Here is a 4,788-nt window from a genome sequence, read left to right on the forward strand (position 1 = left end):
ATTACACATCCTGTTTTTCTTGGGAAAACAGAGTCTGAGTGGAGTCTGAATCTTCATAGCAAGTGATCTTAACTGTCATGTCACATCTTGTGCCACCTCAAAATTCACTCAGAATGCAGAGGTTTTTTGCCAACACTAACTCAGAACTCACTGCGTCTCCATCTACTTCACTAAAAGCTGAATATTCACTGTATGGTACTGTAGCATGGGTTGTATTCAGTGGTTGAGAGGAGGCAGCAGTCAAAAACCCACGGCCACACTGGTACTGGCTATTCCACAGTGATTGTTCTTTAATAAACACACTCTGCACAAACCTTACAAGGCCCGATTGAACGGCTGCCGTTTTATCATACGAGGCGAGCAGTGTTCATACAACATGTAACGCTACATTGAGTTAGGGAAGTAAAGATATGAGGACCATCTCAGTCCACGTGTCCATATGCAGGCACGTTTCTTCCATACACACCAGAGGGCAGTGGCGCATGCTTGTGACATCACTAAACATTAACTTAGGTTGTCTTAAAGAGACACCACTCAATTGCGACTGTTACAGTACGCTGAAGAACACTGTCCACGGCAGAGGCACAGGTACGAGGAGACGTCTGCTGAGAGATCTAAAACAAGCAGCTGTGATGGAATCTGTCAGTACTTGCTCAAGAAGATAGTCTTAATAGGGGGATATGCCAGAAATCAGCCCATCTGCATAAAAATTTAATAAAACTTCATATAATATGCACTGAATGCATTTGAAAAATTGTACTTCAAGTGCCTTACAGTGAGTTGGTTTACTCCCTTTCATTCTTTTGCCCATTAATTTGCAAAATTATACTTAAAAATCATGAAACATGTTTACTGAGGTACCCACACTGTGTTTTGTTAGGGCTATTTTTCTGAATTTTGTATTTTAAAAAATGAATTTTTAATCAATTTTCAAGCAGTTTGATTTGTTAAAAAGCCTCATTTATGGGCAAATTATTGGTTAAATGAAAATGCATTTCATAGAGGTTGCAGTAATATTTTAGTAATGTCATATGACAGAATTTGTGACATATATCTGCCAATCATTAGTGAATTTCTTGTGGTAGCCCTTCCAATAGCTAGTGACTGACTCAGTGGTTCCAACTTTGGACCCAGCAATTATATGGTGTCATGCTGGTGCCTCTATTCTTTACACCTGCACCAGTTCGGGGGGAGCAAATGTGTTAAACTGCCTCTGGATTAGACACCCAACACCCTGTGGAAAAGGGTCATATGAGAGGAAATATTGCAAGAATTTCACAGATTATTCACAGGAAAGGGAAGATTAAAGGAAATTGCTTTCCCCTCCAAGCAATCTACACACAGAAACTGCGAGGTAGCTTTATTCTATAGCAGAAGTACTGCTAGACATTTTCATTCGCAGGACAATTAACTTGCTAAAAGTTTATTTGGTGATTGGCTGAAAACACTACATCTGTGTTATTGCTAAATCAGTAATCACTCAAAAAATCATTTTTGTTCCAGGACTAACCACTCACGGAGACACAGCTCAGCTTTTTCACCTGCCAGACTCGAGCCCTCTCTTTGCTGAAACTTGCTAATTTATTTGCAGTGGCCTGGCCTCAGGATGGTCATTACCTCTTGTGCCAGACTCTTTAGTTCTTTAGAGTTTTAAAATGCAACAAAAACACTGGTTTTATTTTAAATGATATATTTCCCAAATGTGGAGTGTTCCCATATGGAAAAGAAATAGTAAAAACTTATATGTGATTACTCATGAAAGTGGCCACTTTCTCATTACTTTCATACATTGTTTTAGTAAGTATCCAAAACATACAAGTTTCATTATATAATTTTTCAAGGGATCTTATATCTGTTTTCACTCTTGTATGCTTTTCATACAAGTTTCACACAAGACAGATACAAACTTTATAAGATTCATATATATCTTTTCCTTTTTTTTTTTTTTTTCCTCGCCTGTCCCATTTGGTTCTTTAGCCATCAGAATTGTTGTCTGAAGACCAACAAGGATACCCAATGGATTTACTTTGCCAAATGGATCATCGTGGCATTGCCGTATTGGTCCATTTGGTCGATCTTTGTTTTTATTATTTATTATATTTTATTTTCAGATGTTACAGACGGGACAGACATGAGTGAGGGATAGGAAAGGGAGAAAGAAAGAGGAAGGAAAGGAAAAACAGAAGGGGAGAGGGACAGTGAGAAAGGGGGGGAGAAAAAAAAATAAAAATCTCCTGGATCACCTGTTGAGAGAAGAATAGAAAACAAGCAAAAAAAGACCAAAAAAAAAAACAAAGCAACATACTAAACACAACACCATCGCATTAATCTAGCTAAGTGTAAACAGCAGTAAATACTAAATATTCAATGTTGTTGTGCAGCACGCAGGACAGATGTGCTTCGAAGTAGCAGCCAAGAAAGGTGTAATTTGGGTCTACGAGCAGTGAACACCCGTGTGCATACCTGTGTGGATCAGCATGCTTGCATTCCAAAGGTTTCTCCATGTAACGATCTGCTAGGGAGTGTGGGGGGGCCACAGCCCCGTCCTCCAGGGTGTGAAGCAGGTATGGAGGAGATCAAAACTCCAGACATCCAGAGGCCCCCAGAACACAAGAAACCATGGAAGACCAACAGAGGGGCAGCCGCGCCACTGTTCCAGTAAGAGCTGAGGAGAGTCCCAGATGAGGGTTCACTCAGCAGCCGCGGAGCAGAAGCCAGGGGGAGTTGCAGTGACGCGCCCGTGAGCTCCGCCGGCCGCCAGCTGTGCCTGAGTGACCGAGCCCCAGGCCGAGAGGCCGGGGGCACCCCACCCCCGAAGGGGCCCGAGCGAGCCCCAGGCTCCAGGCCCCGATAAGCGGCCGCCAAGGAGTGAGCCGGTGTGTACCTGGACGCCCACCCCCAGACACAAAGAACCACCAACGCACCGACACCTGAGGGAGTCCGCCACCGGCAGGGGAAGTGGTGGTGGGCGGAGATAGGCCTCCAAACCTTGGAGGGCCTGAGGTGTCCCCAGAGAGGTGGCGTCTGATACCCAACCTGACATATAGACACAGACATACAGGCACACACAGACACAAACATCCATTCCCCCCCTCATGCTCTCATATGCACTCACTCCACACTCAACCAACGTGGAGACAGACATAAAGAGACGCTGTACACACGATCACACTCCCCAAGCGTACTCTACAAACCGGGTCTAGGTACCCTTGCCCCTGGAGGGGGGAACTGCACCCAGACCCAGGTGGTGTTACCCTTTTCCCTGCGGTGGGGAGAGGCAGACCACCCCGACTCCGTAGCAGCAGGGAGGCCCCACACTCCAGACCGCAGTCGGACGGCCAACTCCTCCTAGCCCCCCGCTCCAGCAGGCCGCAGAGAATGGGGGTGGGAGAAGACTCCAAACCTCCCTCCACCCGCTCATTGTAGTGTTGATGCATGTGTGTTCTAAGGTGCAATTAAAACCCAGGAGGGCATGGAGCTACCTGCCAAGGAGCAGCAGGTAAGCGCATAGTCCCTCCTGATAGCCCTCAATGTCTAAGTGTATTTAAAATTGAGAGGTGGGCAACGACGCCAGGGGTGAGGTATACACCCTGATGGTGATTTGGACTCCGTGATTGTGCCCACCCCCAAGATCCTATATGTATGTGTAATGAGAGTGTGAGTAATGTGAATGTCTAAGTTGTGGGATAAAATTGAGGCAGAGGCAGCCAGAAGGGGACAGAGGGGGGGGGGTAGCCTCCTCTGCACCCTGGTGACATACCCGTACTCCAAGGCCCTGCATGTGTGGGTGGTTGTGGTGGAGCGGGAAGAGAGAGGCAGCTGGAGATGGGGAGGGAAGGAAGGGAGGGGCAGGTAACCCCTCCCTGGGGCCAGCTCCCCCGCTGACCCCAGTAGGCACTCCCACACTCCGCGACCCGCCAGGGAAAGGGGGCCCAGGCCCATCCAGACCGGGGCCCAGTGCAGCAGCGCCTCCCGGCCCCACAGAGCCCGGGACAGTCCACCCAACCCCACCACAGAGAAAACTGCACCCACCCCACCATCCACTCATCTTCCAGACTACATAAGACAGTAAACGCCCAGGCTGAGATCTTCCTCCACCTCTCCTGTATCTCCCCCTCCTGCAGAAAGAGTTCCTGAAGAGAGGAAAGCTCCTGCAAGATGTGACAATCTCCCCCACCAGTTGAAGAGCCCCCCAGGTGGTTCGACGCACCGGCGGCACCCTGCTCCAGGGCCGGGCCCCCATGCACCCACCCGCCCACAACCCCGGCAACACACCAACCAGGATCCAAGCCCCCGAGGCCCGGCCCGGGCCCCAGCCCAGAGACGGAGCGCCCCCAGAACCTCACGCCCATCCCGGACCCACCCAGGGCCAGCCAGGCTACCAGGTCAGTAACCCACGTCCGTCAGCACAGACCCTCCCCTAGCCCCGCTGCACGCAGCCGCGAGGAAACAGTCACCTGAGAGCCAACAGAGCCCCCAACCGGACATGACCGCTACCCCGGGTTGAGCCCCCCAAGGAAGATGCCTCCGGGGAACCCCCCGACGCCCTAAGCCTGTCCCTACCCCCACACCAATCACAACAGTGAAGGCGGGACCAAACTATGACCCCCCACCCCCACTAGGTGATGGAGCTGATAAAAGGAGTCCAGAGCAATTGATCTGATGTGGTGGCAGAGGCTGTATCAAGACTAATGTAATCTAATAGATAATTTCTATATTGGTTAGAATTAAGATTATTTTTATTTTTCCAGTTCATGAGGACTGTTTTCTTGGCTATGCATAGGGCAG

The sequence above is a fragment of the Mchenga conophoros genome, linkage group LG18, assembly GCF_057382185.1.
Source record: "Mchenga conophoros isolate Kocher_MC1m ecotype Shallow Benthic linkage group LG18, M_conophoros_male_GT1.1, whole genome shotgun sequence".
In the NCBI taxonomy this organism is placed as follows: Eukaryota; Metazoa; Chordata; class Actinopteri; order Cichliformes; family Cichlidae; genus Mchenga; species Mchenga conophoros.